Source organism: Urocitellus parryii, chromosome 1, assembly GCF_045843805.1.
Source record: "Urocitellus parryii isolate mUroPar1 chromosome 1, mUroPar1.hap1, whole genome shotgun sequence".
Lineage (NCBI taxonomy): Eukaryota > Metazoa > Chordata > Mammalia > Rodentia > Sciuridae > Urocitellus > Urocitellus parryii.
This window is the reverse complement of record NC_135531.1, coordinates 148,782,267-148,793,729: the sequence shown is the minus strand read 5'-3', so window position 1 is coordinate 148,793,729 and position 11,463 is coordinate 148,782,267. Positions and strand designations below refer to the sequence as shown.

At 35.0% G+C, this 11,463-nt stretch overlaps 1 non-coding gene across 1 annotated transcript; it reads right to left on the bottom strand.

Annotated features, from left to right (window-relative positions):
- Positions 1-4,363: 4,363 nt before the first annotated feature.
- Positions 4,364-4,436, bottom strand: Trnaa-agc (transfer RNA alanine (anticodon AGC)). Its single transcript has one exon. It is a non-coding gene; the product is annotated as a tRNA-Ala (tRNA).
- Positions 4,437-11,463: the final 7,027 nt, after the last annotated feature.

Genomic DNA, 11,463 nt, shown 5'->3' with positions numbered 1-11,463 from the left:
AGATGGCCCATACTTTTCTTACAGTGAAAACTTTGCTTGGCAAAGAAACTTTCTGTCATTTCAAAAATCTCAATTGCCTTTGCAGTTTCCAAAAGGAATTCACAAAAACAGGGAGGTGGTGAGGCTGTTAACATGCATGTAATAAAGGAAAATGAAAAGTTTGTTGCACTAAGAGAAGTCAGTCGTTCTCTATTGAATGATGGAAGAAAATGGTGAAACTGCAAATCCTGTGTCAGTTTTTGAATGACAGCAGACACGTGATGGGTGTCATCAGTTACTGGAGGTTTGTTCAATTTCCTTCTCTGCTCTGAGTCACAAACAAGTAGACCCCTCAGTCTACTAAGAGCCCCCATGTCAGAGTGCTCACCATGACAAAGCAATGCAGTGTCATGTAAATTAAGTCAAAAACTTTTTTTTTCTATTTGGGCAAAAACAAATATTAGAAAAATTTCCAGCAATTTCAGACTGAGACTTCATCTGTTCCAACATGACCCACACTATTTACTGTGTTTCCCAGGATAGGAAGAGATGAGATGTTTCTTCGTATTTTATTATTTCAGGCTTCCATTTTCAGAAGACTTTCTATGGAATAATTCATATTTTATAGGTTCCTTTATTACAGAAAATAAAATAAAAACAAAGCATATGCAACTTGTCATACTTTGTTTTCTGCCAGTTTCTGTCTTAAGCAAGACCCAAATCGAACAAAGTCCAGTATCATAATCATAACAGCCAAGCAACTTTTATTCCCTGACTGTGTGTCCTGGTGTGTGATTTGCATCATGTAAATAATGGAAATTGTGCATTAGATAAGTTTGCCTCCATGTTGTCCTGCACAGTCAGGTCTGAGTGTGTGGCTCAGTGGCTACTAGTCCCTTGCTTAGCATGTGTGAGGCTTGGGTTCCATCCCCAGCAAGGGAAAAAAAATAATGATGAAAATTTACCCAATCAATATTTTCTCCCAAATACAATTCTCAAAGTGACAGGAAGACAAAAGCAGGAAGAAATTGTCCTTGCATGAGTACTCCATAAAACCCATTTCTCTTGACACAATTGAGGTGATGCTCAGCTCTAACTCTTATTTTGTGATATTTCATCAATTTAGCTTTACAGAGAAATGGATTTCATCAGCTTGAAATTAAAATTAGTCCCTGAAGATAAATTAATATAATCAATAGTATTTCTGCATGTAGTAGTTGCTTCCCTGTGGGATTTATAACTGTCTCATCTGGACTCTGGTATATATATCTATCAGGACTGTGATATATATATCCTGAGATATTTAACTTTAATTGGATAAACATGTTTGTGGAGTGCCTTATTATCACACTCATTATTGTTGTTGTCACTGATGTGCTGAGCGTTGTACTAATTGCTATGTCAATCTCTTTTTATATTTGTTTTTGGTGTCTACATATCTATTCACTGAGGAGACAGGGAAGGGTGGGGACAAAATATTGTGTTCATTTAGAAGTAAGAAAACAAAGTATTCACCTCTCAAAAACTTTAGGACCTGTTACCTAAAGTGATTATTCACTTTTTGGCAAATATGCACACTATGTCTTACTAACACATTTCTATTTTCTCATTGGCATCATAATCTCAGAAATTAAAAATCTGTGTTTCTAAGTAATCTTCTATTTCTTTTGGCATCTAATATTTCAAACTCAATTTTCTCTATACATCAGACTTATATAAAGTACTTTATATAAAGTAATACATTTCCAATAAACTTGAATATATAATCTATTAATAAATTAAATTTTCTTGTCATGTTAATCACAGCTACTACCTATTGTTTCCAAGTTTAATCACTAAGTGTGTGTATGTATACACATATGTACATATATAGCACATATACGTTCACCCTGGTTCACCCTGTTTATGTATATGTGTGTGTGTGTCTGCACGTGTGTGTGTATGTGTTTCATTTCTTTTTCCCAAATATACTAAGAGGAAGATACTCTTATTTTTATTTTACATATGAGAGAATGGAGATTTACAAGGATATATGATTTGACTGATATTACAGAGCCAGCCATTTTATGAAGGCAAATAAGCAGATATTTGAAGCCAGATAAGACTCATCCAAAATCAGAGTTCTTAAACATAAAACTTTGGTCCATAGTAAATATATGTGTTAATTTATATTTGTATTCCTACCATAAAATGTATAGCCTAATTATCCAGTAATTACTACTATCCTAAAAATATTCATTTTCCATAGTCTCATTTTCCACAATAGTAAAATTAAAATTGATTGTCCAGACCCTAGGATATTTCTTGGGATTGCAAACATGTGAGTTGTTTCTTTGGGTTGTTTTCCTTTGCTTTAATTTCTAGAATAGCCAGTCATCTTCTTACTTAAAAAGTAGTTCTTTAGGATCCAATGTATTTTTTTCCAAACCCAAAGGATTCAACGATCAACATAATAAACAGGTGGTTGCCCTTATGAATTTACCACCTGAATATGAAAACAAATAAATTACAAATGCATTACAATATGGTGGGTTTTTTGCATGCTGTTTTAGGTTTCTAAAATATAAATGCTAGAAAAAAATTAACTAGCTTTGATTCTTATAAATTTACTGTGATTATCAGAAACTCATGACTTAGTTTTTATAATGAATGTCTTAAAAAGCTCATCCAGGTATCCTCTCAGTAGTGCCTGGTATGCTATCATAATTTATGCATCTTTGCCCTGCCTAAAGAGTTATTTTGCAAATGAACCTCCTCCAAAAATAAAATATAGTGTATAATTTAATAGATCATTAGTAGTTAATTTTACTTGAGATAAAACTTAAAAAGAAAAGAAAAAAATACATTTTCTGGTATAGGAAACTTAGGTTTAGTATATCATCTTCACATAAAATAAGGAATTTCCTTTATACTAGCTAATTACACTTGTTATCTGGTCAGAGAGCAGGTGTCTATAAGACCGACCCTCTCCCCCAAATACTTAATTGTATTTTCTAGAATACTTTGAATGCAATTCACCTTTTGTGTTCTCAGGTCTTAGCATGAACCATTTAGCAAACAGATAAATTATATCTATACTACTATTTAAGGTACTAAGTTACTCTGTTAAATTTCTTCTCCAATCATAATCCAGAAGCCCATGTGCTTTGCAAAGGAAAACAACTTATCATGGAGCTATGTCTTAGGCATTAAGAGGACAGCTCCAAGGACCTACAGGTAGGGAATATGGAGATGTTGGAGCTAAATGTATACACTTGCAGTTATAAATTCTTGACAACTACTGTACAGTATGCTGACTCAGATAATAATAATGTATTAGAAACTTAATATGTGCTAAGTAAGTACAGTGTAAGTCTTCTCATCATAAAACAAGATAACTTGATTGTGGCTACTTATTTCAAAATTTATACATACATCAAAATATTATTTTGAAAATCCTGAATATATACACTTGCTATTTGTCAATTATACCTGAGTAAAAATGGAAAACAAAATATAACAAAGGTTTCCTGGCTTACAAAACAATAAGGGATAAATTAGAAATTACTCTTTAAGGTTCATTTCCCCTTTTATTTTTAATTACAAAAAAAACATATAATTTTAGTTGACTCATAACAATATGAAAGAGCGTTACAGTGGTTGTGTTGAAGCAGGTGTTGAACAATGAACCCAATACTAATCTACTGGCTTGCAGTCAAGTTCAGAATCAGCTCTCCGAACATAAAGCTCTTCTCTCTTTGAATCATGACTCTTGCAGAGTTCAAATAGATTTTCAAAATTGCTGACACACTTCATTAGAACAGCTATATATAAAGCATTAGGAAACAAAAGTCCTGAGATTCTAAAAGTATTTTTTATTTCTGTCATTTTGTGTTTTAGAAGAAAAATATTTTGATTTTAATATTTCAAAATGGGGAGCTAAGTAAAGGAGCAAAAAGTTCAATCACCCTCAAGGAGATATTTTCATCATAAAGAGCACATTCTCACTGCCATACACATTGACAGACCTTAGGCTTCTTTATCACTGCAAGCCTGGCCTTGGAATCCACGCCCAGATCTTTCAGTAGACCAGTAACTACACATCTTTCAGTAGACCAGTAACTACATATCTGGGTTGTCAGGGAAGCTGGGACTTCTTTGACATGCTTGTTTAGATGAATCATAACTCTAAGGCATCCCACATGTTTTTGTCATTCATCACAGAGCAAACCTTAAGGTGATAACTTTTGGAGAAATGTAAAATCCATATTGGTCTTTCATCTCCCATGTTTTCTCCATCCAAATATAGAATCATTGAGTTCTAGAGTTTGAGGTGCTTTCAGCAAACTTCACATCTCCATTTTTTCTAGTTGTAGATAGACACAATATCTTTATTTTATTTTTTATGTGGCGCTGAGGATCGAACTCAGGGCCTCTCACATGCTAGGCAAGTGCTCTACCACTGAGCTACAACCACAGCCCAAGACTTTTTTTTTCTTTTTACTTTTTTTTTTGTGTGCCAGGAATTGAATCCACAGGCACTTAACCACAGAGTCATATTTCTAGCCCTTTTTGTTTTGAGACAGGGTCTTGCTGACTTGCTCAGAGCCTTGCTAAATTGCTAATGCTATCCTAGATCTTGCCATCCTCCTGTCTCAGCCTCCTGAGCTGCTGGGATTGCAGACATGCACTACTGTGCTCAGCTGGAGTGCGACTCTTTCAAACAGCAAAATTGAGTTTTCTCATTTTTACATTTCACAAAGAATTTAAGTAATCTCTGTTTGCAGCTAGAGGCTTTGTATCGAGAGTTACTTCTCTGGGATGAATGCATTCAGGGCCTTTGATGTTTTTAACTGGACATTCATTCTAGGGTTTTCACCATCTTGGATACTCTCACCTGAGCTCATGTCAACTTCTCATTATTCTTTTAGATACATAGCCAACAATATCTTCTATATCATTCTCTTGAAAAGTAGCTAAAGATCTCTAAATTACAGAAAAAAAAAATGAAACAATTATCTAAACTCACTTTCTTTCGGGGGATGCTTGCTTCAAGTACATTGCCAGAAGCTTCCCACTTGACTAAGAGGAAAATCTCATTTTTCTTTTTACCATTTCCTATATTGTCCTCTATTTGTTTCCCTAAACTCATCTTGTTCTTTGTTATAATCCACCTCGTGATTCATTAATTCATATCTCTTCACTAGCAGAACACTCTGAGAAGCTCTGTTCTCTTTTCTACCTCTTCCCCCCCTGTCTTTTTTCTTCTCTTTTACCATCCTTGGACCCGGTAGCCTGGTTGGATGTATTTTTGTAATGTGTGCCTTTGCTGTGCTATCAGAGATTTTCTGACCTTCCTTACCATGATGAATAAGAGAAGCATATTTGTTTTTTTTTCCTCCTTTATTTCCCTAGAGAACTTTCCATAATTTCCATAGATCCAGACATTTTTTTCTTTCTTCTATACCTTTTGCAATCACTTTTTTTGAAGGTAAGCCTTTTCCTTGTGATGGAACTATGCTTTATTATCAGTGAAGCTAGCTAAAAGAGTCTGTCTGCTTTCCGAGTACCTACAGAAGCTGAATATTAAAGAAGGGTCCAGTGTGCAGGGAAGTCCGAACACTTTCAAACCTATTCCCCTTCTTCCTGCCTTCCCCCTTTATGTCCATAAATACTCAGACCTATAGTGTATCTTATTGGGGAATTTTTTTTTTACTAGTAAAATTGTTTTCCAAAAAGAATATTAAAGTCCTTTGGGATTAATGGATCATAAGTAATTTTAATGAAATAGAACTGAAAAGATATATGTAAATACAGCAAACACAATATAGGTTTCTGTGTGTGTGTGAGTGTGTGTTGTTGTTGTTGTATATAAAACACAATTTTGGTAGTTTGTCACAGTGAAGAAGGTTTAAAGCCATTAGTTTAGCCAGTGGCTTTTGGGCACCACTACTAATTTTGTCTTTTTCATTCTAAGATGTTATAGTTCTGATAGAGAATCCGGGTGCCTCTGTAATTTCAAAGCTGGACCAGTTGAGATCTAAAAGATAGGGATGCTGATTTGATAGGCACACTTCTGTATCTCCACTGTTTCCTGGATTTTCTGAAATGTATGTCCTTTAGGAAAATAAAGATTCCTCAATTCCCCCTTCTCCCTCTTATCTGTGGGGAAGCGGTTTCTAGAGATTCTTTTAAACATAGGTTAAAACGTTCTCCTCCAAGGCAACCCTGAGGCATCACATTGCTCACTGCTTTGACTCTATGAGAAGAAAATGTCACCCGGGTTTCCAAGACCCTGCGGGCCATTATCTCCTGTAGTTCACACTAGGACACAGCAAAGGCCAGGACTCCAAGAAGAAAAGGACAGTGAACAGCTTCTTAGGACTGAAAATATTCTGTCCATTTGGAATAAAATCCCTTAATTATGGTTTTGAACTACTCTTCTACATTTTAAATCTGCCTTTTTAAAAAATATTCTTTAGTTATCAATGGACCTTTACTTTATTCATTTATATGTGGTGCTGAGAATCAAATCGAATGCAGGACCTCACACACGCTAGGCAAACACTCTACCACTGAGTCCCAAATCTGCCTTGTTTTAAAGTTTACTTTCATGTAGAATCTCTGTGTAAAATTATTGGGACTATTTGTATTGTGATGACTTGATAAGAAAAGGAAGTCCCTATACCAAGTGATCAAAGAGCAGATCTCTGTGCTTAACCAAGGACTACAGTCATTCAAGTAGAACTGCTTAACATGGTACCTGACACCAGAAAAAAGTTCCTTCAGAAAACAGCCAGGGAGGAGAAAAGGAACAAACCATAACTCTTTTTCTTTTAGAAGCCTACATATTGTTTTTTTCTTTTTATGAAAATTGAGAATATGATTTGCCCATTCTTATTAGCATAGATGATACATTTTCCTAGTGTGTGGTGAGCATAAAATGGCCCCATGTTTTATGAGATCCTTCCTAATTAGTTAAGTCATTTCTCTTACAAAAATCTGATGTCCTACAGAGAAGTAGTCCATTTAGAAATCTGGATTCAGCAGTTAAAAATCTGCTTTTCAGAGCATCCCATGTCTTATTTTTAGCAAGAGAGGCTAATCTATGCGATTATCTCCTCCCTCTCATTTTCCTTCCCTCCCTCCTCCCCATTCCCTACCATGGAATTTCTCTTTCTGCCACTTACCAGTGTGTTAAGATGCCTCTCACACTTGGAGAGCTGTTATAAGCCGTGGAAAGGAAAGAAATAGCAGGTGTAGACTGGAAGGATGCAGTGTGAAGATTCTGGAGAGAAGATGGTTCTTATAGGAAATTCAGAAATAATGAGGCTGCTAAACTCTAGCCCAGGCCCAGCTCCCTTCAGACAAAAATAAGTCAGTCTGGAGAAAAGCCCAGTACAGAAGAATCTAATGGCACCCACATTTTCATATCCCCCACTGCATTTGCATTCCCTGTGGCTTAAAGGCAAAACTTAGACTCTCTTTGTATGTATGTGAACCCTTTCTGTGTTGTCTGGACTTGGTCCCCATTTGTCTCCAGTAGGGGTGGTTTATTTACCTCTGACCTCCTGGTCCTATGCCTAAGCTGGTATCAAAGAGAAATGAAGAGAACTGATTTGCAGCATGTAGGAACCACCCAGGATTCCTCTCCATGAGCTCCATGGAAGCTACCCACTTCTAGGCTTTCCTTATTCATCCTAGGCATGGAAGGTCTGCTTCGTTTCTACCCATTATGTTGTGAAATAATCCAATTTCCTCTTCCTCATGAGAACTGACTGAAAACACATGACAAAGAGGTAAACCTCATACAAAATTCCAGAATCTCCAGGATCTCTGCCTGGACTACGTCTCCACATCTTCAACCTATCTCCACAGACCTAACAGGGATCTCAAGCCCTCTTGCACCACTAGAAATGCCCTAAGAGTCACCATACTTTGCAAAATAACTTATCTCCTACCCATAGACTGGAGAACGTTTTCTCTCATTACAGTCCAAGTCTCCCCTCCTGAGTTTTCATGTTTTCTGTCCCTTGACTGACATTTCGAGCTTATTGAGATTAAAAATTTCATTCTGTAAGAAAAATCAATTCTATCTTTAGTCATTCACCTAGATTTCTGACCTTAGTACTTTCCACTGGAATTCTGATTTAATATGGCTCAAATAAAGTATCTGTGGGTTGTCGTGAGGACAATTTAGGTGAATCAAAACAAGCTAATGTCAATTCCTTTTCAATATCACCTTATCAAGCTAGAAGATATTTACAAGATGTGGACTCAATGAGGTTCGACATCTGGAGTCCAGTCATATGGAGTTTATAGATTTTGAAGAGTAGCTCACTGGATGTTATTCTTTCTTCAAACCATGAAAAGTATTTATTAATTTATTATTTAAATTTAAAATGCCTACCATTTTAAAATGTGTTGCAAGAGATATATCCTCTGATAAATAAAACATTTTCTCAGTTCTCATCGAAACAACTCATATTCCTATTACACGATATTTTAACCTAGTTGTTCAGGCAGTTGTTGTTTTTTTTTTTTTTTTTTTTTTTTTTTTTTTTTTTTTTTTTTTTTTTTTTTTTTTAAGGAATAGCTGCTTGATATAGTTTTAAAAAGAGGCCTTCTTTCAGAAAATTTGTTTAATGATTACTTTCCAGAAACATGGTAGCTGATCTTTATGTTCTCAGTGTAGAAAACATTTGTAAATAAATAATATTGTCAGTCATGAAAGAAAATGTCTATATGTCAAAACACATTAAAATATTGATTCACACACAAAGAGGAGATACTTGTAAATCATTAAAGTGAAATAAATTAGTATGCAGAATTAAAAATAACTACAAATCAAAAACAACTCAATAGAAATACAGATTAACTGGATATAATAATATACAATATAATATATAACATATATATGTATTATTAGATGACCAGTGAATATAAAATTATGTTCAACCACATCAATAAAAAGAAAACTTACAATTTAAAAAATGTTTGATTGACATGTTAGAAATATTCCAAACACAAAGAAATAATAAATGTTTGAGGTGATGGATATGCTAATTATGATGATCTGGTTATCACAGATTGAAACATGTATTGAAAAACCAGCCTCTACCTCAGAGCAAAGCCTGTCCAAGGAAGGGACATGACCTTTGTCCTTGGAAAAACCCACAGAGCACTCCTAAGCACATTCCCACCCTGCTGAGTTGTTTATCTACAAATAACAGGAGACATCTGCTGCACCAGGTGTCCCTGACTCAGTCAGGCTAGGTGGGGATCCATAGCAGCCCCCTAGCAGCCACCAATTAGCATGAGACAGGGAAATACCTGGGATGCCAGATGACCCTCCCACTAGTTTATGGTGGTTGATAACAAGTTGGGAAACCATGTAGTTCAGCATGTACACCCCACTTGGCTTAAACCAATCAGTTCAAACGAATACCACTTTTGTACTGACCAATCACCCCTATCTAACTTGTTCCCGCCAGTGAATGTGCTCATCATGTTTTAGAGTTGTTATTTGATTTTCCCGTGGTGTGTGATGATTTGCTAAAAGAGGCTATGATGTATGTGAAGTCCCTGCCCTCTCCAAAAAATGTATAAAACTGCTGCAAACCCTGGGCTCAGGGCCTCTCAGCATCACCAGTTGCTGTGTGTGTGTGCGCGCGCGGAGGACCAAGGTAGCTCGAAATAAACACCTCTTTGCTGCTTGCATGGATCTTGGGTCTCTGGTGGTGTTTGGGGGTCCTGAATTCGAGTATAACAGTATTGAAATGTCTTGCTGTACCTTCTATGGGCATAAGGTTACCATTGTTAGTTTGAAATAAATATGATAAAAATTTTAAAATGATAATATGACCAGTAGAAAATCTAAAATTGTACATGTGGCTCACACTTGTGTCTTACATAATACTTCTATTACACAGTAGTGGGACATTAAAAAAAAAAAAAGGCTTAGGTAGATAAAGCATGTTTCTGCAAAGCCAACATGGAGAGAACAGCTGGATTCTTACCTTCTGGTTTGTAAATCCAAATCTTCATAATTTAGGTATAACTTCATTAAATATAGGGAAGGACTGGTTTCATAGAGATTTATTCTTATATTATAAAATGTATAAACAAAGGGAAATAAATTTAATAGTAGAAATAGTTTTAAAGTTTTCTTTTTTGCTCATCATAATGGGTGACCTCATTTATGTCAGTCTGTAGCATGTCCTTTTATTGTCTTAACAGGGTCTTTTGCACCATGAAAGTTTTTAATTTGATGAAGTTCAATGTTAATTTTTTTCTTTTGTGGACTGAGCATTTAGTGTCAAGGCATCATCATATACATCCATGAGAAATAAATTAAAAAATTAATAACTATTGGTAGATGGAAGAAAGATCAAGAGAGGGAAGGGAACAGGGTTGGCAGAAAGAAGGGGAAAAGGAGAGGTTCTGGGGATTGATTTAAAACACGATATAATCCATGCTTTTATAATTATGTCAAAATGGATTCTATGGTTATGTATAACTAAAAAAGAACAAATTAACCAATAGGAACCAATTTTTTAAAAGACAATTTATAAGAAAAAAAGAGAGAACATTTTATCTAGCCTTAGGTTTTTAGATTCTCATATATATATATATATATATATATATATATATTTTTTTTTTTTTTTTTTCCATAAAAGACAGTTTTACATTTCACAGTTCACTCCGTGATCTACTTTGAACTAAATTTTGTACAAGATGTGAGTCTCAGGTCAAGTGTCAATATTTTGCCTATGGATGCCTAAGTGCTCTGCCACCTTTTATTGAAAAGTCTATCTCTTTTCATTTAATTGTTTATGTATTTTTTAAAAAAAATCCTTGGTCCTGATTTTTGGGTCTACTTCTTGGTTTCTAATTCTACTCCATTGAGCTACATGTTCATTTTTTCATAAATGTTATAGTCTTGATTATTAGTCATCGATTAAGCCTTAAAAAACAGAATTATTTTTGATATTTCCTTTAAAGATGGCTTTAGCTATTCTAGTTTATATGACTTTTATATAAATTTTAGGATAATCTTGTCTATGTCTATACATTTACTAGTAGGATTTTGGCCAGATTAGAGTTGAAACTGTGCATAAATTTGGTGAGAATTAATTCATTATTCTGTCAAATATCCAAGCCATGAACACTATGTGTCCCTCTACTATTTATATTTCATCAGTTGTGCACTTTTCAGCACATGTGTTTTGGTAGATTTAATAATGAGTATTTACAAAAATGCTTTGAAGATACTCATTTTATATCTTGCACCCTGTTGAATTCACTTTTTTATGCTCAGATTTTGTTTTGTATATTCCTTGCGCTCTTCTCTGACATTCCCCAGGGATGGTTTTATATCCGCCTTGCCTTGCCTTGTGGCACTGTATAGAACTTCTAACACCATGCTAAACAAGAGTGGTGAGAATGAACATTTTTCTTTGTCTCTAATTTTAGTAGGGACATTCCGTCTTAATCTATTAAGTG